The following is a 25,339-nucleotide window of genomic DNA, read 5'->3' on the forward strand; positions in this document are numbered from 1 at the left end:
AAAACTTGGTCTCGATCCATGATGCTATGTTTTGTGTTTTCAAGTCTTAAGATATTTGTTGTTCGTGAGTTTAGCTGGGTCGAGTTGAGATATCTTTGAGGCCTAAGTAAGTTAATTGGATCATAAATTTATTCAACTCAAACAACCCTTATTACATAATTAAATCTTTTGATTTTTATGTTTAGAATAATATCTTAAAAAAAAAAAAAAAAAGGGAACTAAGCCATTTGAAAATGGCAAATGGTACCCATGCTAGATTTGGACCACGATTTCGAATTTGGATTCAGCAACTAGCAACTGATACCCTTGACGTTCCCCTGCATCTACCATGACATACCTACATTACCAACTTATCTTGAATTGCTTATAAGAGTGAAAACTATCCACACAAACCAACACAATTTTTTGTAGCATGTTTTTTCCTTACTCACATGCCTCCTAAGATGTAATCTCATGCCTAAAATTTGGACCAGGATTTGGAATCCAAATTTGGCATCTGATGGCCCCCACAATTCCTTGCATCTTTAATGATATGGTCACATTAGTTACTTGTTTTAAATTGTTCCTAGGAGTGAAAACTATCTCTAAAAATCACGTTGCCTACTTTTGGTGGTTCAATCATAAGACTCAAAAGTTAAGCGTGTTTAGTTTCAAACAATATTATGTTTGGCTACCTCTTGAAATTGTCTTAACAAACATGTGGGTAAAGCAAAATATGCTAAAAACAACTCATGTTGATCCGTAAGAATAATTTTCCTTCTTAGAAACACTTCATGAGGAGTAAATAATATGGTCATATTGCAAAAGATGTCGAAAAATGCTGGAGCCATTGGGTGTCAAATTCATACTAAAAAATTTGGTTCAAATCCTGTTCATGGGACATTACACTAATCGGTTTAAGGGGTTCTTGTTTTGTTTTGTTTTTTTTTTTTTTTTTTTTTTTTTTTTGAGATGTAATCCTGTTCATGTCTCCTAAGATGTAATCCGTTTGGAAAAATCTCTCCAGATGTAATTTCATTCTCCAAAGAAAGGGGGAGAGATTGGTCTGTTATGACTCGGAGAATGTTTGCAAATAATATATTTACATATTTAATATTATTATGATATAATACCTCATCTAAACTATATTTAAATATTATAAGATATCCTAATATATATTTAATTAATTTGAACTTGATTCAAATTTCAAATATATTTTTATTTAATGTATAATAATTTAATATTTAATGGTATCATATATAATAAATATATTTGTCTTTTTAAATATATTTAATATATTAAATATTAATTTGAAACCTTCAAATTAAATATATTTTCTCAATTTATTTAATATCTAATATATAAATATTAGTTTGACACTTCAAATTAAATTTATTTTCCCCTTTATATTTAATATATCTAATTATTTTAAATATCAATTTGAACACTTCAAATATTCTTTCAAATAAATTGAACCTTTAACGTTGTTATGAGCTAGCAAGAAAACCTTATGGACCTACCGATTATAAGCTCCAGTGATACAAAATTAATTAATTAAACTCTTTAATTAATCAATTTCCATTCATTAACTATAGGTCACTCCACTATAGACCTAGAGTTGCACTCTTATGTACTGTAGGACAAGTTATTTCCATTGATAAAATCATTACAAGCAAGTCGATCCTTCACGAGTTGTTCATAATTGTAGCTGGGTCAAAAGTCCGTTTTACCCCTGTAATTACATTTTTCAACTTAAGTACCACTAATTCTCTAATAAACAATTTGTTTATGATCCAATCATAAACCAAGTCCCTCTTGGGCCAGAGAGAGGGTGGGGCCCCATTGTTCAAGTCCCGAAATCAGTACTTAAGAGAACAACTCATCTAGTTTCCTCATCTGGAAAAGAGTGAATTTCATCTCATGATATTATGTTTCAAACTCCCTGATTGGTCAAGTCCCTAAAATTGTAGGCACATTGAATCGGCCTAAAGAGCCATTCTCACCCATGTAAATTAAAGAACAAGCCCTCACTGGCAGGAGTTCATAACTCACTCAGGATTAAGATCGACTCGCATATGATCATTGTGTGAAATATTAATCTTCTCAATTAACGGATTTATAAAGAGAGATTAAACATTTATTTGTCCAGTCTTATACAAACTCATTGTATAGGGTAGCCCCACTTACATGTCTCCATATGAACGATTTGAATCAAATCATTTGTAACCATTACAAAGTGGGTCGTATCAATAGTGTTACCAAGATAAGGCATCCAACTTTATCCATATACTATAGACTTTTTAGGTTATTACTTGAACACGATCCTCTTGTATGTCAACCAAATACGGTTCAAGATTACATTAATAACCTTGGATTTTCATACCATGGATAACAATTAAATTACAAATAAACTAATAAAAATTATTGTTAAAAACTAAATAATTAATTACGAGGCTTTAGGGCATAAATTCCAACAAATATGACATGTATTAAGTGACAACTATATGTACGTAGTCTAGAAAAACTGATATGAACCAAGAGACATCAATCATACAATATACTTCAATGAAGATATGAAGAGAAGGTTGTCAAAATTATCAAAAGATTTTTCAATTCATGCTACATTGAAGAAGAATGAAGTTTGATTGTTGTAAATTTTGGGTGGGTTGCAATTTAGAGTAATTTAGAGTTATTGTATGATTGATGTCTCTTGGTTCATATCATTCTATGCAACTCTATGTAGTTTAGGTTGCATGTAGAATCATTCAAGCTCGACATGATCAATCTTGCTTGTGGAGTGATTCGAATCTCAATCAAGTGTTCTTGTCTTGAGATATTTGATCAACAAGAATCATTGAAGCTAGACATGATCAATCTTGCTTGTGGAGTGATTCAAATCTCAAAAAAAGTGTTCTTGACTTGAGATATTCGATCAACAAGGTAATCCGAATCTTACTCCCCTTGTAGTTGATTCCTTATCATATCATTTGGTATCAGAGCTTCAGGCTCAAGATTGGATATATGTTTCCTTTGCGTTTATTTTCAATTTGTTTTTATCTTTATAGTTTTTAATCGACCCAAAATAAAAAAATCCAATCTGGGCTCTACTAAAAAAATTTGAGAGGTGAGAATGAGAGCTTCATTTGTGTAAATGAGTGCAAACAGAGTGGCCTAAAATTTCTTGAGTGTATACACGTGAGAGAGTGTTGCGAGGTCGTCTATATTTCCATATCTTTTTTTTTTTTTTTTTTTTTTTGCAGCAAAGTTGCACAAATAGATTCGAGGACGAATCCTCTTGAAGAAGTGGAGAATGATATGAACCGAGAGACATCAATCATACAATATACTTCAATGAAGATGTGAAGAAAATGTTGTCAAAATTATCAAGCAATTCATGCCACATTGAAGAGGAATGAAGTTTGATTGTTATTTAAGACTTTTAATTTACTTTAGGTTACAATTACATAATGGTTAATTATCGCCATTAAGTATGAATGTTACAACTCTTGGAATGTCTTTAATAGTTTCATTTTGAGGCTATATAAAGCCATGTATGTTGTATTTGTAAGTAGACTTGGGAAATATAGAAAGAAGCATTTGTGCTTTTCTTTAGCCAATGGCTAAGTTTCTTTGCAATTCTATGTAGTTTAGATTGCATGTAGAATCATTCAAGCTCGACATGATCAATCTTGCTTGTGGAGTGATTCGAATCTCAAATAAGTGTTTGAGATATTTGATCAACAAGAGTCATTCAAGCTAGACATGATCGATCTTGCTTGTGGAGTGATTCGAATCTCAATCAAGTGTTCTTGCCTTAGGTTGTCAAAATTATCAAAAGATGTTTCAATTCATGCTACATTGAAGTATATTGTATGATTGATGTCTCTTGGTTCATATCAAAAACACCTCAAGTCGACAATTCCTCTGTGACTTCTAAGCTCCCGAGAACCCTATCGCCACGATCTGTAGCTTCACGGACCTGAAAAAGAAATGTAAATAGGAATGAGTATAAATATATTTAATAAGCAACATACTTATAGGCTCTTATCGCATCCATGTCAGAGTAGGGAACCACCAGCTTACTCTATAGGCTCTAGAGTTTCACAGTCTTGGTACAGACACTTGGGCAGAAGATTTAACCTTCATAGCGGTATCCGACATCTAAGGATGATGCGCTACGACATATAACTTTGTACCAGGTGAGGAACATGGTGAGTGTCAGCCTGCTTGTCGTCAATTGAGGAGTGAACTGGCAAACCCGTCGCACAGGCCATGAGATCATCCAAGGTTGGGGCGTGCTACTTTTCGATACAAGCCAGCTCGAAAAGTTATTGATGATGTTAATATAACACATGAGAAAGCAATTTGAATCTTAGGCACTCTTAGAACATCAATTATAGTAAATAACTAGCATGTTCATAAGTATTAAAACTCAAGGTGTTTTAGTACTAACCTTTTGTAGTTTAAATTCCTTTTTCCTCACGAATCGGTTTCGAACCACCACTAGTGTCTTCTCCACTATTCTCCGACCTTAGAACGGGATTGTGGAATCCGTTGAGTGACTAAACTTGGGAGGGATTTAGTATATATGAACAGAGAGTTTGTGAGAGTTTTTCTCATGGTTTTTGGAAGGGAGAAGTTCATGTACCTTGATCACTCTATTTATAGAGTTATGTTTGCATGTTGATGCAAATTTGAGATCACCAAATTTTGACACTCAATATTCCACTCAAATGTTTGGGATTATGTGGCAAATTTGAGTTCACCAAATTTTGACACTCAAAATAATATTTAAATTTGTCTGTGGGTTTATTTGGCAAGCATGCAAGTTTGGTTAAACCAAATTTTGACATCCCAAAATTCCACTAACTCAAACATGGATTCTTCCATGGAGTGAAGCCAACCTTCTTACTTTCTTCATTTTAATTCAACAATTAATTTGAATAATTAATTTCAAATTAAGTAATATTAAATGATTAATTAAACCATTTAATTAATATTTAATATTAATTCAAATCCCAATCCCAATCAATTTCGACACATATTTGATTAAAATATTTAAATCTTATTTAAATATCTCAGATTCTCTTTTTTATTTAATTCATAAATAAAACAAAAAAAGGGTTAAATACATCGTATATATGTAGCGCATATTCCCTAATTTGAATTCGAACACTTCGAACCCACTCGTCACACAGTTCTATGGTTTAGTTCGATATGAGCTAGTAGAGAGACCTAATGGACCTATAGATCATGAGCTCCAACAATCCAAGATTAACCGGTTAAATTCATTAACCTTGTTAACCAACACTCGTTAACTACTAAGACACTCCACTATAGCCTAGTAGTTGCACTCCCCTCACTATAGATATATTTTTGTCCATTTGATATAACTATGATTAGTAAGTCGATCCTTCACAAGTTGTTCGTAACTAGAGTTGGGTCAATTAACCGTTTTACCCCTGAAGTTACTTCTTGTTTCTTATGTCCCACTGATCCTCTTATGAACAATTGGTTTGTGGTCAAACTAGTAAACCGAATCCCTCTCAGGCCAATGCGAGGGTGGGCCCCTTGTTTAATACCTAGAGTCAGTACCTAAGGGAACTACCTCTCTTCTATCCCTAAAAGTAGGTAGGAGCGAATTCCATCTTGCACCCCACGCCCCAGCCATTCACCTAGTGTTACCCCTGAAATGGGAGACCTATTGAGTCGGCGAACTCGAGTCACTCTCACCCATGCAATTCTAAGGATAATTTCGAATAAACAGAAGTTCATGGTTAGCTCAGGATTAAGATAGAGTTACCTAGGTCATTGAATGAAAAGAAAATCAGTCTCAACAGTAAACGACATTATAAAGTGAGAGTGATTTTCTTCATGGTCCAATCTTATTCAATACTCATTGCGTAGGACGCCACCACTCACATGTCTCCGCATGTACAATTTAGTAATCACATTGTTATGTCATATACAAAAGTGGGCCGCATCCACAGTGTCCCCAAGATAAGGTACTCAGCCTTATCCTTGTACTATAGATTATTTTGACTATATACTTGAACTTGATCCACTCTTATGTTTCTACATATAGTTCAAGTAATCATACTATAGCTAGAGTATTCTTAGTTTATTCGATTTAGATTAACGATAGTAAAATACAATTTATTCAATAACAATCTTTACTGAATAAACATCAATGATAACTTTATTGAAAATAGAATATGTTTTTATTTACAAACTATGAGTTGTAGGACATAAAACCCAACAACCTGCATGATCAACATCCTCCCATAGGAAATCCTCACATAGGAAGAATCTTATGTGCAGGTTAACCTCTAACTACTTGCGTGTTCAATGTTCTACCATAGGATGGACCCACCATGCAGAATAGTCAATCTACCACTGAGTATCACAATCCTAACCAATGTAACACCTCGCTTGATGGTATCGTACAAGAGTGGAAAGGTGAGTGGAAACTAGTTGAACGCCATACCAGCTACTATCGGTTTAGAAATCTTTCTTCTACATCCTGAGGTACTTAGGTGGCCTTCTAGGTCTCAAGGGTGGTTAGGCGGTCTTGGTAGGGACTCAAGTCTCCACTCTCATAATTCCTGACTCCTTGAGTCTTTCATGGTTCAGAGTTGTAGGTTCTCACCATCTAATCATCCCTCATGATTCCACTTTACGACAACCATGTTTATGCACTCTACATATATATCAAATTTTGTGTCATGTGCTGACCATGGAACCCTTCACAATCTTTCACGAACTTTTTCCAAATTCTGGTGCATAACATGTGCTATCCAACTAATCCATAGAGATTATATTCTTCTTGAGACCAGAAATATATCTAAACTTCTTTAATGTCCTGATTTCTTACTCGAGTTTGTTTGCAGACATCTCCATTGATTTCAATCATCAAGGTTTTTCTTGTCGGCAAGATACACCTTAAAAAAAAATTCGGATTTGAAATTTTGAAACAATTTCTTACTTAGAGTAGAATGGAATAATGCGCCTAAATCCAAAATCCAAGATTCAATCGAGCTGTCCACAATAAGAATTATTGCAACACGTTACGTTTAGCATGTTTGGAGATTTTTTTCGGTTCTTTGATTTTCATCGTCCTTGTTTGTTTGGGCTCTTTCATTTACTTTTTCCCCTTTGATCAACACTAAGAGCATTGCCTTACGAATCTCCAATTTTCCGTTTTCAAATACTTTCGCTGAGAACTAAATCTCAAATTTAATTAAACTTCAACTTATTAGATATTTGGGAACGGTTGTTTGCGACAACAACAGTATCCCACAACTGTAAAGAGGACATCAAAATCAGTTCTTTAATTTAATCTTCAAAATTAATTTCCACCGAACTCAGTTGACTTAAAATCATATTGAATTCATTTATATGATCCACAACAGATCTACCTTCAGACATTTGTAGATTGAAAAATCTTCGAATCAAATACACCTTGTTCATACTCAACGGTTTTTCGTACCTATTTAATAGCGCCTTCAATAGAACTTACATTATCTTCTCCTTGATAATGTGAAACGCCACATTTTTTGACAGTGTCAACCAAATCAACCCTAAGGCCTGCCGATCCTTGAGCTTTCGCTGCTCTGTGGTTATGATATTTGGTTTCACCCCAATAGAGATTCATGGAGATCTTTCTGGTACAGAAAATCTTCCATCTACATCTTCTAGAAACCAAAATTGGATCAATTGAACTTCTCTCAATTCCAATCTTTGAGCTTTCCATCTTCACATATGTTATAACCAAGATCAAATTTGAGTCATACATACTTATGCGTCTGTCATGTTTTCATTATGTTTTCAGGCATCTTCGCTACGAGAGAAGCATCAAGGTCTTGCACAACCACAAAAATGATACAATCTTCAAAGCTCTAATACCATTTGTTATGCGCCGAAATGCTACAACCACAAAACTATGATATCAATTGTTGTACCAATAGTGGAAGCAAGATCAAATGTACTCACAACACCAACTAATGAAATTTTAACAAAAAGACAAATATTTATGTGGTTCAGAGACAAGAAATTCCCCTACATCCACGTATAGCCACCAATCACTAATAATCAAAGTGTTTACAAGTATACTAATAATCAAAGTGTTTACAAGTGAATACTTCACTCTCACGCTACAAAGTCTCTTACAAAAAAGTTTATCCAAAATGTCACTCAAAATACAATGTGACACACAAACTCAATCAAATTCCGATATCCTCAATCTCCTAGACAAACCCTTTATATAGGGATAATTGAGGTAGAATATGAATGTTATATATATACTAAATGAGGATTAATAACCAAAATAAATAAGATATTAATTAAAATGGTTAAAGATTAAATAACCAAATTAATATTTTTATTTAACCAAAACGAGTTAATAACTAAATTAAATAAAAAAATTTATGACAATTTACAACAAGTTCATAATTTGCTTAATCGGTGGAGATGATTACCAATTTAACCTTAAGAGTCAACTTTTTTGAGAACAACGGTAACGACCCTAATTTTCTTTAACCTAATTAGTGACGTCACTTATGCATACATAACTTATTAAGCTGCATAACTTATTAAGCGTAAGCTCATCATAAATAACCTTCTATTTCGTAATCGAACCAAAACATCCTTGTCTCTAAAAATAAACTTTCAAATAACTGAATTTAAAAATGAATCCGCTCCCAAACAACCTTATCTCCAAAAATAAACTTTCAGATAACTGAATTTAAGAATGAATCTAGACTTTCAAATAACTGAATTTGAAACAAAACTCTAAAAATAAACTTTCAAATAAATGAATTTAAAAATGAATTCGCTCCAAAAATAAACTTTCAAATAAATGAATTTAAAAATGAATCCGCTCCAAAACAACCTTATCTCCAAAAATAAACTATCAGATAACTGAATTTAAGAATGAATTAGAATTTCAAATAACTGAATTTAAAAATAAATCAATGTAACTTAAAACAATCGAATGGTAAACTCCTAAAAATATCCCATCTCCAAGGTTCTCAGCTGTAAACTCCTAAAAATATCCCATCTCCAAGGTTCTCAGCTTCCGTACATTGGCTTACCTCCTAAAAATATCTCATCTCCACGTTCAAATAACTGAATTTAAAAATGAATCTAAATAAAGCTCTTACCTCCTAAAAATATCCCATCTCCACCTTCAAATAACTGAATTTAAAAATGAATCTAAATAAAGCGAAATGAATTTAAAAATAAATCTAAATAAAGCAATACTGTAACGTAAAACAGTCCAAGGGTAAACTCCTAAAAATATCCCATCTCCAATTTACATGTGTTCTCAGCTTCAAGCTTGGTCAACCGTACATTGTTGCCATGCCTTTACCCGAAAAAAAATGTAGGGTCTTTACCTAAAAATGTAGGTAACACGTGGCTTGAGGCTTGAGTATTTTATGAAATACTCAGTAAGTCACCCACTATTGGGGTTAGGAATGCCACTATTGGGGTTAGGAATGCAAACACATGCATCATATGAGCGGGACCTTGACTTTTCATAAACTTTTCATAGCCTTGGGAGCTTTCCTATTCTGGGTAGGGTTGGGTGTGTGGTACTCCTTCACACAGCTTTCCTATTCTGGGTAGGGTTGGGTGTGTGGTACTCCTTCACACACGACCCATGTACGTGTACATGGACCCACCAGGCGACCTCGTAAACATACCCCCTGGACCTGACTTGGTCGAGCACAACGTGTTACACGTAGCCGAACACCACAGAATAGAAAAGGGCCCGCATGATATCATGACAAACATAAATATCGTATTTCATTCTTTCGTAACATAAAGGGGAAGAATCTCGATGCACGTGACATACATCATGAGGTCCCTTAACATATCTAACATGACATTACATAAGTAGTGCTAACATCGCATATATGTTTCTTACATTACATGGCGTCTCACATGACCCACATTACATGGCATACTACATAACACGATTGTGAGCACGTTTCATGGTTGATGGGGGTCAAAACTTTTAGAATTCCCGAAATACGACAACCACGCTTTGATACCAGTTGTTGTGTGCCGAAATGCTCCACAAAACTATGATACCAATTGTTGTACCAATAGTGGAGGCAAGATCGAAAATGGTTTTAATCTTATATTATAATAAAGTTAATACAACCTTCAAAGCTCTGATACCACTTGTTGTGTGCCGAAATGCTACAACCACAAAACTATGATACCAATTGTTGTACCAATAGTTGAAGCAAGATCGAAAAATGGCTTTAATCTTATATTATAATAAAGTTAATTGTAGCTTTTGTTGGGGTTCAAGTTGTTACAAGAATTCAACATATAAACAGGTACCTACGACATATAACGTTCATGTTGTAAATGGACATTTGGGGAACGATCCTCTTTTGTTGACGGAAAGAAATATTCTCTATTCTATTCAATGTACTAGCTCACAATCATGGAGAATACGTACTAAAGGGCAATAATGCTCTAAACGGGTGCTCTAACCAACTGAGCTACAAGAGCTACTTGAAACAAAAAACATACCAATTCTTAAATCACCAAACGAATAAACACCCAAGCTAGTGTATCATAAAATACAAACCAAAAGACATATTTATATGAATGAGAAAAATAAGCAAAATACTAATTTGTCTTTTTAATGTAAACCCAAATCAAATAAAATTGTATTACGAAATAGATATGTTATGAAACTCTTGAAATTCGATCTAATATTACTGTTGAAGAACAAGATGTTTAGATCTAAATTATCCAAGAAACCACAAAACGATAAGCAATCAATCCAAGAGAAAGTTTTTGAACCGATTACCTCAATGATTAAGATAAAGAGTAAAAAGGAAAAAAAAACAAAAAAACTCATTTATAAACTCATGATTCGAATCGCTTCACAGAATAACTCAGTCAAGCCTACTTGCATAACTCTAGCACGTAAATCTAAACACAAGAAATGCAAAAGAACAAGTTCATGGGTAAAGAAGCATACTATTCAACTTTTATTCTAATATCCAAAATCTTTGTACCATACTAATAACATAAATGACTATTTATAACCTTGAAAATAAACCTTTAAAGTAATATATAGTCTATTGAAATGTTGTAAATGTCTTCTCCATTAATACCATAACGTCCATTAATTAATTTTAACTTAGAATTTTAATATAATATTCTAAAGTGAAAAAAATACTATAAAACATCTCTAAATTTAAACACATACCCTACAATCTTATTATCCACCAAGAAGTTTTTGTGGCATAATTAAGACACCTTATTCGTTCATTCTCCCATTCTTCAAGAGGATTCGTCCTCGAATTCAATTGATTTCCTTGTAATGCAAACTTAAAATTATTTTCATTCCGTGGTTTTAATCTTGTCGAGGTCTTCCCTTTTATCTTTAGGTCATGCATGGATGTAAAAGTGAAATGGGAGTACCGCTTCCTATGCAGCCCATTGGTCTTATTTTTTTCCATGAGTTAGATATTGGCACGAGTTGAAATTAATTATTCAAACTTGCTTTATAATAAGAATTTTAATTTTCGACAAGAATTCAACCGAAAAGGTAGATACACATAGATTGAGTGCTCCCCTTAGAAAGAAAATTCTTTTACTTCCAAGTTTCTGTATTTGTACCTTTGGTATACAAAATATTGTTCCCCTAAAAAACTAGAATCATTTTTCTTTTTAGTCTCTATACCCACGTCAAATATTTCTTTTTATTTTTCATTTTCTTCACTTTTTGTCTCTAATGGCCATTGAGCAACATATAATTTGTATACTGTATTTGCTCGCCTACCTAGAACCTAAAGCTCGGATACGAAATGACCGCTCTAACCAACTAAGCTACAAGAGCCACTTCGAAAAGTATTTGTACCTTTGGTATACAAAATATTGTTCTAAAAAACTAGAATCATTTTTCTTTTTAGTCTCTATACCCACGTCAAATTTAAAGTCCATCAAATATAATATCAATAATATCAATATAATGACACCAGAAAACAGTCCAAACTCTGATGGAATACACATCGGTCCATCAAATAAGATCACAATCACAAAGTCCAAAATTGCAACTGGAGATGATTGCATTTCTCTTGGAGATGGAAGCAAACTAATTGAAGTCACCAACGTGACGTGCAGACCAGGACATGGAATAAGCATCGGAAGTCTTGGAAGATACACTAACGAAGAACTTGTTGAAGGTGTCATCGTAAAGAACTGCACGTTAATTAACACCACTAATGGTGTTAGGATCAAAACGTGGCCAGCTTCTGCTGCTAGCAGCACCGCCACCAATATGCACTTTTTGGACATTATAATGGTCAATGTTAGCAACCTATTCTAATAGACCAAGAGTATTGTCCGTGGAATCAGTGCAATCGGCAGGTATGGATCGCATTCTCGAACCTTTCATTCATTTTTTCATTATAACTTAACAAATAAACCATTTGTTGTCTCATTTTAATTTTCAGATTCCTTCAAAAATTAAGATTAGTACAGTGAGCTTCAAGAACATTAGAGGAAGTTCTGCAACTCTGCAGGCAAACAAACTTATTTGCAGCCGTCACTTACCATGTGACGATGTAAAAGTAAGCAACATTGACCTCACTTACAATGGAATAAAAGGTCCTATTTCCTCCCAATGCACGAATGTGAAACCTATCATTTCAGGAAGACCGAACCCCAAGATATGCTCCTCTCCTTATGTTGTCCAATGGATTGTTCATTGCCATAGAACTTCAAATATAATAGACAACCTTAATTAAAAAAGAAGACCGCCTCTATCCATTTGACTCTCATTCTTTTGAGTTTCTTTTGTTGTACTTTTCGAAATAAATAAGATGGTCTACTGTTTGAAGGAGACTTTGTGTCGTGAACAACCTAATGTTTTTATTACCACCACCTTATATAATAAAATTGTTCCAAGTCTTGTTTTTTTTTTTTTTTTTTTTTTTTCGGTTCTAGTTCTGTGTAACAACCATTATTAAAAAAAAACTAATCCATTACTCAAGAAAAGAATCTTTAACCAACAAAAATATCTAACTCCTCTTTCAATTAGTTACCCTAAACAAATCAATTACCATTAGAAATCTTTTAGACAGAATGGATGAGTTAGATTGAATCTCCTAACTACTTCCCATATTGCACAGATCCATCATTATTGTTAAAGAAGAATTAAAATTTGAGGTGACTAATCCAACAAGTCGTGTCCTTCAATCTATCTTTTTCGTCAATCGTGTAATTTTGGTTGCAACTTTTGGATATGACTTGTTAAAATTTAGCTTTCAGATTAGAAAATTAAGTGACAAGTATTAATATGTATTTTAGGAATTTACATTTAATATCGAATTATCTACCTATTTATCCCGACCAAGTTTAGTTATAGGAAAAATGTCGATAGTCCTAGAAAAATTAAATATCAAAAGTAGCTAAATGTTCTAGGAGTTTAATGTACCAGAACTCATCAAAATTTGCCCAAATCCATGGTAAATAAGGCCAAAAATAACAGAAATCACAAAAGAGAGAAAATAAAAACAGAATTTGGTCTTGATCGATGATGCTATGTTTCCTTTTTTCAAGTCTTAAGATATTTGTTGTTCATGAGTTTAGCTGGGTCGAGTTGAGATATTTTTAGACCTAACGCAATTAATTGGATCATAAATTTATTCAACTGAAACAACCCTTACTACATAATTAAATCTTTTGATTTTATTGTTTAGAATAAAATCTTAAGAAAAAGAAAAAAAAAGGGGAACTAAGCCATTTGGAAATGGCAAATGGTGCCCCTGCTAAGATTTGGACCACAATTTCAAATTTGGATTCAGCAACTAGCAACTGATACCCTTGACGTTCCCGTGCATCTACCATGACATACCTACATTACCAACTTATCTTGAATTGCTTATAAGAGTGAAAACTATCCACACAAACCAACACCATTTTTTGTAGCATGCTTTTTCCTTACTCACATGCCTCCTAAGATGTAATCACATACCTAAAATTTGGACCTTGGGAATCCAAATTTGGCATCTGATGGCCCCCACAATTTCTTGCATCTTCAATGATATGGTCACATTAGTTACTTGTTTTGAATTGCTCTTAGGAGTGAAAACTATCTCTAAAAATCATGTTGCCTACTTTGGTGCTTCAAGCATAAGACTCAAAAGTTAAGCGTGTTTAGTTTCGAACAATATCATGTTTGGCTACCTCTTGAAATTTTCTTAACAAACATGTGGGTAAAGACAAAATATGCTAAAAACAACTCATGTTGATCGGTAAGAATAATCTCCCTGCTTCGAAACACTTCATGAGGAGTAAATAATGTTGTCATATTGCAAAAGATGTCGGAAAATGCAGAGCCATTGGGTGTCAAATTCATACTAAAAAATTTGGTTCAAATCTTGTTCATGGAACATTACATAAATCGGTTTAAGAGGTTCTTGCTTTTTTTTTTTTTTTTTTTTCCTGGAGATGTAATCCGTTTCATGCCTCCTAAGATGTACTCCGTTTCGAGAATTTTCTCGAGATGTAATTTCATTTTTGAGAGAAAGAGAGAGAGATTGGTGTGTTTGGCTCAACCCGAGAGTCTATTTATAGAGACTCTTCAAGAATTTTTGCCAATAATATATTTACATATTTAATATTACTAGGATATAATACCTTATACAAACTATATTTAAATATTATAAGATATCCTAATATATATTTAATTAATTTAAATCTCATTCAAATTTTAAATATATTTTTATTTAATGTATCATACATTAATTGATTTAATATTTAATTGTATCTCATACAATAAATATATTTTTCTTTTTTTATATATTTAATATATTAAATATTAATTTGAAACCTTCAAATTAAATATATTTTCTCAATTTATTTAATATATCTAATATATTCAATATTAGTTTGACATTTCAAATTAAATTTATTTTCTCCTTTATATTTAATATATCTAATATATTAAATACAAATTTGAACCCTTCAAATTTTCTTTTAAATAAATTGAACCTTTAGCGTTACTATGAGCTAGCAAGGAAACCCTATGGACCTACCGATTACAAGCTCCAATGATACAAAATTAATTAATTAAACTTTTTAATTAATCAATTTCCATTCATTAACGGTAGGTCACTCCACTATAAACCTAGAGTTGCACTCTTATGCACTGTAGGACAAGTTATGTCCATTGATATAATCATTACAAGCAAGTCGATCCTTCACGAGTTGTTCATAACTACAGCAGGGTCCAAAGTCCGTTTTACCCCTGTAATTACATTTTTCAACTTAAATACCACTGATTCTCTAATAAACAATTTGTTTATGATCCAATCATAAACCAAGTCCCTCTCGGACTAGTGAGAGGGTGGGGCCCCATTGTTCAAGTCTCGAAATAAGTACTTAAGAGAACAACTCATCTAGTTTCCTCGCATGGGAAGGAGTGAATTTCATCTCATGATATTATGTTCCAAACTCCCTATTTGGTCAAGTCCCTAAAATGGTAGGCATATTGAATCGGCCTAAAGGGCAATTCTCACCCATGTAAATTAAAGGACAAGCCCTCACAGGCAGGAGTTCATAACTCACTCAGGATTAAGATCGACTCGCATATAATCATCGTGTGAAATATTAATCTTCTCAATTAACGGATTTATAAAGAGAGATTAATCATTTCTTGGTTCAGTCTTATACAAACTCATTGTATAGGTTACCCCCACTTACATGTCTCCACATGAACGATTTGAATCAAATCATTTGTAACCATTACAAAGTGGGTCGTATCAATAGTGTTACCAAGATAAGGCATCCAACTTTATCCATATACTATAGATTTTTTAGGTTATTACTTGAACACGATCCTCTTGTATGTCAACCAAATACGGTTCAAGATTACATTAATAACCTTGGATTTTCATACCATGGATAACAATTAAATTATAAATAAAATAATAAAAATTATTGTTAAAAACCTAAATAATTAATTACGAGGCTTTAAGGCATAAATCCCAACAAATATGACATGTATTAAGTGACAACTATATGTACGTAGTTTAGAAAAACGCCTCAAGTCGACAATTCCTCTCTGACTTCTAAGCTCCCGAGAACCCTATCGCCACGATCGGTAGCTTCACAGACCTGAAAAAGAAATGTAAATAAGAATGAGTATAAATATATTTAGTAAGTAACATACTTATAGGCTCTTATCGCATCCATGTCATAGTAGGGAACCACCAACTTACTCTATAGGCTCTAGAGTTTCAACAATCTTGGTACACACACCTGGGCAGAAGATTTAACCTTCCTAGCGGTATCCGACGTCTAAGGATGAGGCGCTACGACATATAACTTTGTACCAGGTGAGGAACATGGTGAGTGCCAGCCTGCTCGTCGTCCATGGAGGAGTGAACTCGCGAACCCGTCGCACAGGCCATGAGATCGCCCAAGGTTGGGGCGTGCTACTTTCCGATACAAGCCAGCTCGACAAGTTATTGATCGTGTTAATATAAAACATGCGGAAGCAAATGTTTGGGAGAGTTTTTCTCAAGGTTTTTCGAAGGGAGAAGTTCCATGTACCTTGATCACTCTGTTTATAGAGTTATGTTTGCATGTTCATGTAAATTTGAGATCGCCAAATTTGACACTCAATATTCCACTCAAATGTTTGGGATTATGTGGCAAGCATGCAAGTTTGAGCTCACCAAATTTTGACACTAAAAATAACACTAAAATTTGTGGGGTTTATTTGGCAAGCATGCAAGTTTGGTTAAACCAAATTTTGACACCTCAAAATTCCATTTACTCAAACATGGATTTTTCCATTAGTGAAGACAACATTTTGACTTTCTTCATTTTAATTCGATAACTAATTTGAAATTACTATATTAAAGGATTAATTAAACTATTTAATTAATATTTATTATTAATTCAAATGCCAATCCCAATCCCAATCAATTCGGACACATATTTCATTAAAATATTTAAATCTTATTTAAATATCTTAGATTCTCGTAAATAAAACAAAAATGCGGTTAAATATATCGTATATATGTAGCGTATATTCCCTAATTTGAATTCGAACACTTCGAACCCACTCGTCACCTGTTCTATGGTTTAGTCCGATATGAGCTAGCAGAGGGACCTAATGGACCTATAAATCATGGACTCCAACGATCCAAGATTAACTGGTTAATTTCATTAACCTTGTTAACCAACACTCGTTAACTACTAGGACACTCCACTATAGCCTAGTAGTTGCACTCCCCTCACTATATATATATTTCTGTCCATTTGATATAACCATGATTAGTAAGTCGATCCTTCACAGGTTGTTGGTAACTAGAGTTGGGTCAATTAACCGTTTTACCCCTGAAGTTACTTCTTGTTCCTTATGTCCCATTGATCCTCTAATGAAAAATTGGTTTATAATCCAACCATCGAATCCCTCTCAGGCCAATGAGAGGGTGGGGCCCCTTGTTTAAGACCTGGAGTTAGTACTTAAGGGAACTACCTCTCTTCTATCCCCAAAAGTGGGTAGGAGCGAATTCCATCTTGCACCCCATGTCCCCAGCCTATTGAGTTGGCAAACTCGAGCCACTCTCACCCATGCCAATCTAAGGATAATTTCGAATAAACAGGAGTTCAAGGTTAGCTCAGAATTAAGATCGAGTTACCTAGGTCATTGAATGAAAAGAAAATCAGTCTCAACAGTAAACGACATTATAAAGTGAGAGTGATTTTCTTCATGGTCCGATCTTATGCAATACTTATTGCATAGGACGCCCCCACTCACATGTCTTCGCATGTACAATTTAGTGATCACATTGTTTATGTCATATACAAAACTGGACCGCATCCATAATGTCCCCAAGATAAGGTACTCAGCCTTATCCCTGTACTATAGATTATTTTGACTATATACTTGAACTTGATCCACTCTTATGTCTCTACATATAGTTCAAGTACTCATACTATAGCCAGAGTATTCTTAGTTTATTGGATTTAGATTAACGATCGTAAAATACACTTTATTCAATAACAATCTTTACTGAATAAACATCAATGATAACTTTATTGAAAATAGAATATGTTTTTATTTACAAAATATGAGTTTTAGGACATAAAACCCAACAACCCGCATGATCAACATAGGATGGACCCACCATGCAGAATAGTCAATCTACCACTGAGTATCACAATCCTAACCAATGTAACACCTCGCTTGATGGTATTGTACAAGAGTGGAAAGGTGAGTGGAAACTACTTGAATGCCATACCAGCTAATATCAGTTTATAAATCTTTCTTCTACATCCCGAGGTACTAAGGTGGCCTTCTAGGTCTCAAGGGTGGTTAGGCGGTCTTGGTAGGGACTCAAGTCTCCACTCTCATAATTCCTGACTCCTTGAGTCTTTCATGGTTCGGGGTTGTAGGTTCTCACCGTCTAATCATCCCTCATGATTCCACTTAACAACAACCATGTTTATGCACTATGCGTATAAATTTAATATTTTGTGTCATGTGCTACTACCATGGAACCCTTCACAATCTTTCACGAACTTTTTCCAAACTTTGGTGCATAACATGTGCTATCCAACTAATCAATAGAGTTTATATTCTTCTTGAGACCAGAAATACATCTAAACTTCTTTAATGTCTTGATTTCTTATTGTAGTTTGTATGCTGTCGCAACCCCGTATTTTACTACGGACCGTGACTTACGACAACGCACAAATGAACAAAGTGATTTAAATATGAAATAAAGAAAATCCTTAAATTCCAATAAAGTTTTTGGACGACAAACAACAAAACACATGACAGTTTGAAAATAAATTTTGAAAGTATCCAAACACAAAATAAAGACTAGATTGACGCCTCGGGACAACCCGTTCCTCTGTGACAATCCCCGTCTCCATCACGCCCGCCCTTGATCGACGCCTCGTGCTCCTGAAAAAGAAAAATATAGCAAGGATGAGTATAAAAATTATACTCAGTAAGACACCTACTTGTAGGCTCTCTTTGAATCTTAATTGAACAGGGTCGGCTGGTCCGGTTCGGCTCGGCTCAGCTCGCGTTTGCGGTTTGGCTCGGCTTTGCAAGTGACATGTGTTGTCGCCTCGCTGGAGCTGCGTTGCTTCAGCCGACGGTCGACGCGTGTCCGGCGCCTGTCACGCCACCATTCGCCACTCGCCGACCGACCTCTTTTTTTTTTTTTCTTTTTCTTCTCTGTCCTCTGAAATCCGTAACACAGTCCCCTTTTCCGATTTTCATATCTTTCAATCTGTAGATCGGATCAATATGATTTCTTAGGCAAAATTCTAGATCATGTTACAGGGTACATCCTAGTATTTTTTTGTAATTTTTTCTTGACTACCGGATGAGTTAAGAGCGTCGAAAGTTCACTCACCGTTCTCAGACGATTCTCGGATCTCCGCCTTCGGGTTGAGGTCTTGGCCAAACTTCTTCACTGATCGTGCATAGAGTTGTTCCTAGGTGAATATTTCAGCATTTTAGGACTCGATTCACATAGGAAAAGCTCAGATCTGAGAAATGTCGTTCATAACCTTACCTCGCGAAATGTTCTTGGGTCTTGACGGAGCGTCGGCCTCACTAACCTCTCAATCCTTGTACAAGTCTCTTCCGAAGGTGGATTCCGACGGTGGTCCGTTAAACTTCACGGCTGACTCCTCTCAAATTTCTCTCTAACTCTTTTTTTCTTTTACAGGGGGTGTGACTGGGTTCTCCTTGGACCCCTATTAGGGCTGGAGGGGAAAAATGACATTTTTGCCCCTCAGTTGACTTAGCCCCCCCCCCCCCCCCCCCCCCTTTTTTTTTCTTTGTGTTACAAACTCTCCCCTCCTTAGAAACTTTCGTCCCCGAAAGTAGCTATCTCTTGGAAGAGTTCGGGATAAGCTTTCCTCACAACCTCTTCTCGTTCCCAAGTTGCCTCTTCCTCACGACAGTTACCCCATGAGACCTTTACCAAGGGAATATCTTTGTTGCGCAACCGCCTAGTGTCTCAAGCAAAAATTCTGCTAGGCTCTCCTCGTAAAACAGATCTTCCTTTAGGGGAAGCATCTCATGCTCGATTACATGAGTATGGTCTGGAGTGTACTTTTGCAGCATGGATACGTGAAACACATTGTGCACGACGGCAAGGTTCGGTGGCAGGGCAATTCTGTAACTAGCTTGCAGCCTTTTTTTCTTTTGTACAAAAGATCATAGTCGATTGTACCTTTGACATATCTCAAGATCCGTCGAGCTGCATCCAAATGAGGCTTCTTTGGACTTTGCATGTACCGACTCATAACCCCAACTGCAGAAGAAATATCAGGCCGAGTTAAAGTTAGATGCACTCTACATAGAACACCATTTTAACTGTTGTTTATCTTATAAATAGAACACCATCACCATTGTTATCCAACAAGACACCCTTTGAAGCACAATACAAAGAACCACATACATTTCACCATCTTAAAGTTTTTGGCTGTAAGTGTTATGCAACTGTAGTACACACCCTAAGCAAAAATTTGAACCTCGGGCAATTCCTTGTGTTTTTGTAGGATATCCTTGTGGTCACAAAGGTTACAAGTTGTGTGACATGCAATCTAAGATTTTTTTTTATCAGTCGTGATGTTCAATTTTGTGACGATGATTTTCCTTTTTCATCAGCTTCACAAACTTTGGCGTTAGCTCCTTCAACTCCCATTTTACCACTTCATGATTCATCCTACTCAAACATCCATTCTAGTCCTCCCACACATTCTATTCCTTCACCTACTACCTCGTTGTCTCCTCCGCCTTCTATTCCTTCTCCAGATACACCCACTAATTCTAATCTTATCCCACCTGATACATCAGTTCCACTCTGACGTTCTACTCGTACAAAACAGCCTCCAGCTTGTTATAATGATAATGAGATGTCTTCTGGAGCCAATCATTTAACCTCTAGCTCAAGTCTGAACACTGGCACCAGGTATCCCTTTCATGATTACTTTTCATTCTCTCGTTTTTCTCCTACTCAACGTGGTTTTCTAGCTCTTATTACAGCCCAGACAGAACCTAAAACCTATGATGAGGCAGTTGGCGAGCCATTATGGCAGCAGGCTATGAATGATGAAATTGAAGCCTTGGAACGTAATCATACTCGGTCTCAAAGAAATTCAACATCTCAAGACTAGTTTACTCGAGAAATTCCTTATCAAAGATTTACGGAATTTGAAATATTTTCTAGGCATTGAATTTTCTAGGTCTAGAAAAGAAATTTTTATCTCCCAAATGAAGTATGCTCTAGACATTTTTCAAGACACAGGTCTAACAGGAGCACGTCCAGAAAGATTTCCTATGGAGCAAAATCTGAAACTTTCTTTAACAAAAGGGGAGAAGTTGAATGATCCAAGTAAATACAAACGGTTGATTGGCAGATTAACATATTTATCAGTTGCTAGGCCTGACATAGTGTATTCAGTTCGTATGCTTAGTCAATTTATGCATGAACCAAGAAAACCACATTGGGAGGTAGCTCTTCGAGTTCTGAGATACGTCAAAGGTACTCCTAGTCAAGAACTTGTACTACCATATGAAAACAACTTAAGATTACAAGCATATTGTGATTCAGACTGGGGCGGTTGTCGAACTTCCAGATGATCAATTTTTTGGTTCTGCATTTTCCTTGGAAATTCAATTATTCATTGGAAGTCTAAAAAACAAATCAATGTGTCCAGATCATCAGCAGAAGCTAAGTATCATCAAACCATGTTATTCATGAAAGTACGAAACACATAGAAATAGATTGTCATATAGTTCGAGAAAAATTACAAGCTGTAATCATCAAACCATGTTATGTTTCGACTAAAATGCAATTAGTAGATATTTTCACTAAAACATTGGGAAGACGTTAGTTCGAATTTTTGAAAGACAAGTTCGGTGTGATTGACAGACACTCTCCAACTTGAGGGGGAGTATTAAGATATAATATTAGGAGAATATATTATAATAATTATTGTTGGAATATATCTTATACATTCTTAATTAATATTTTTTTTACTTTATGATTTGATTAGTAGTATATTTTATTTGACTCTCAAGATTTAGTTAGTTAATATTTTCCCTTAATTTTAGGTATTCGTCGGTAGCTTGTATCCTATTTAAACATTGTGAATATTGATGAAGATTGCACTTTCGATCCCAATTCTATTTCTCATTCTTAACATAACTCCAAGTCAGAAATAGAACGGGCCTAAGTACTTACAAAAGAAACAAGAACAAGAAAAGAAAGAGTGTGGTGTCCTAGCATATCAAGGACACGATAAAGAGCCTACAAGTAGGCTACTTGCTGAGTCTTGTACTCCTTCCTTATTTTGCATTTTTTTTTTCAGGTAATAAGGAGCTAGTCGAGGTTGGGAGCGGACTCCGAAGCAGGTGTCATAGACAAGCCTCACACGTCATCTTCAGCCCATTTGTTTTGAAATATTTTGTGTTCGTTCCTTATTCGGTGTTTTAACTATTATGTTGTGTTTTAATTACTCATGTATGAACACTGTTTTGTTTTACGTAATGTTATGTTTTAAATACTGTTTGTTTTATTTCGTGAAAGTTTACTCACCTTTTTGGAGTATCGAGTCAGACCGGTCCTTACATATGATGACCAGATAAAAGCCTCGTTGGGCTAGGTCATGAAACACTATGAAAATTAGTCTAGGTGAAGGACCCGAACGACCATAACATAAAATTAATTTTCATATTATAGTTTTACTTTTTTAATTAAAAATTTTAGAGAGAAATAATAGTTTGAATCATATATTTTTTTATTTAAAAAATAACAGTTATCAATCACGGTTCTATTTTTATTATAAACTATTTAACGACAGTAAAAAAAAATAAAAAAAATAAAAGAATTAATTAATAATAACTAATCCCTTCCCTCTCCCAATAACTACCACCCTAAAATACTCAACTAACTTCTTCTCACAAAACCATATGTTACAAAAAAGAAAAGAAAGAATTAGAAATACAAACAAATGGGTTAGTTTATTTATTTTTGGGTTATTACCCATCAACTGTTATCTTCCATTACACTCTTTTTCAACTATAAAGAGTGAAACAAATCATGCACAAACAAATGTGTTCATACCCATCTCTTTTTCTCTCCCATTTCAACCACATGAGTTTATTTTCAACACTTGCACTTTCTCTCTTAATTTCATTATTCTTTGCTAACCAAGTGACTACCATCGAAGGATCATTCCTCCAAAACCCAAAGATTATGGTCAAGATAACAAATGCTCTAAAATCTAAAAATCAGCTCGCTGTTCACTGCAAATCAAGCAATGATGACTTGGGAGTCCACATGCTGACTCCTTTGGCCAGCTACGATTTTAGTTTTCGTCCAAATTAATGGGGCACAACATTGTTTTACTGTTCCTTCCAATGGCCTAGCTCGTTTCATTACTTCAATGTCTACATAGATAAGAGAGATAGAGATAATTGTGAAAGTATTCTATGTTCGTGGCATATGACTGAGGAAAATGTCTGTATGTTCAACTATAAAACCGATAATTATGATATTTGCTACAACTGGTCAGGCAAAAAATTCATGTATCCATAAATTTGAAAATTTGATTTTAATATTTAAATAAATAAATATTTTTGATATGGTGTTTATCTGGGATTATTATTATTATTATTATTATTTTTTTAAGCTTGACATGATTAGTACGAGTGAAATATAAACGATGTTAATTACCTATCGACATAAATTATAATATAAACATTTGTTAACTTATTTTGGTCACGATTGATAATCAAAACAAATATATCAGATGGGACATTGCATTAGAAGGATTTTGAGGTAGGGTATAGGTGAGGTAGAGCCTTAGGCTTGGCCTAAAGTAGAGGCAAGTCGGTTAGAGTTGTTACATGTATGATTGAACAAAGTTTAGTTTCTGTATAAGTCATGTTCGGTTAGTGACCAACCTTGTCTAAAGTCTAATGTAGCCATAAAGTCAGGCAAAAAAAAGATTTTTCATGAGTGTGACAAAATCGTACCCATAAAGTCAGGCAAAAAAAAGATTTTCCATGAGTGTGACAAAATCGTGACGTTGTATGGTTGAAAATGTACGACTGGGACAATATTTGAAAATGCTAACACAATGTACAGGGAGGTCCATCGAATCAAGTTCACAACCAATTGTTATTAGAAGACAGTCACGGGGTAGTAGTCGCATTTATTTAAGTTCCCAACTTTGGGAGAAATTAATAGAAAATGTTGGGTTTATATAAGGAAATGATAAAACAAATATATGATACAAAAGGCACTTTACATCATGTCATAAGGTAATAATACATACATTTTCCTTGAGAAATGACATATTAGAGGAGGGAAATACGGACTTACCCTAAGAAGGCATTTCGCAACTCGATCGTAGACGGTAAAATAACAATTTAAAGGGTCATTATTTTTTTAAACAAATTGAGAACGAGGAGTTTCCAAAATTTCTAAACCATTTTGGATTATAAAGAACAATAAACGGGGTTTGTCAAATAGTTATCAAATTGTTGTGTCATTTAATGAAAGAAAGTAAGAACTATTTCAAATGAACCCTATGTAGCTGATCTGGATCTCTTCGTGGTGGTTTGGTTTAAGGTTTTGTTTACAATGCTTATGAATGAAATAATTATGTTTGGTGTAGTATGGAAAATGTTATAAGAAAGAGAGGACCAATTCATCTTAGGATCATGTATTCATGATACGTAGATGTACGTCATAGAGACTAGTAAAGAGTTAACCAATTCATCTTGGGATCATGTATAAAACTGTGATTGATAAATACGATTTGGGGAGCCAAGTGATGAGATATGATGTAACGCCCCAAAAAAATAAAGGAAATTAGCTCCAAAAATAACAAGCGCCCCATGTAAGATCCAAAGGATTCAAGAACTTGAAATTAAGAGGATCAAGCAAGTATGCTCTAGACATTTTTCAAAGAAATTCAACATCTCAAGACTTGTTTACTCTAGAAATTCCTTATCAAAGATTTAGGGAATTTGTAATATATTATAGGCATTGAATTTTCTAGGTCTAGAAAAGAAATTTTTATCTCTCAAAGGAAGTATGCTCTACACATTTTTCAAGACACAGGTCTTACAGGAGCACATCCAGAAAGATTTCCTATGGAGCATAATCTGAAACTTTCTTTAACAGAAGGGGAGAAGTTGAATGATCCAAGTAAATACAGATGGTTGATTGGCAGATTAATATATTTATCCGTTACTAGGCCTGACATAGTGTATTCAGTTCGTGTGCTTAGTCAATTTATGCATGAACCAAGAAAACCACATTGGGAGGCA

At 34.5% G+C, this 25,339-nt stretch overlaps 1 pseudogene; it reads left to right on the top strand.

Moving 5' to 3' along the window:
• The first annotated feature begins 11,980 nt into the window (after positions 1–11,980).
• Positions 11,981–12,337, top strand: LOC147789901 (polygalacturonase pseudogene; annotated as a pseudogene).
• The last annotated feature ends 13,002 nt before the right edge of the window (positions 12,338–25,339 follow it).

Source organism: Cucurbita pepo, chromosome 12 (assembly GCF_057944985.1).
Source record: "Cucurbita pepo subsp. pepo isolate OVF chromosome 12, ASM5794498v1, whole genome shotgun sequence".
Lineage (NCBI taxonomy): Eukaryota > Viridiplantae > Streptophyta > Magnoliopsida > Cucurbitales > Cucurbitaceae > Cucurbita > Cucurbita pepo.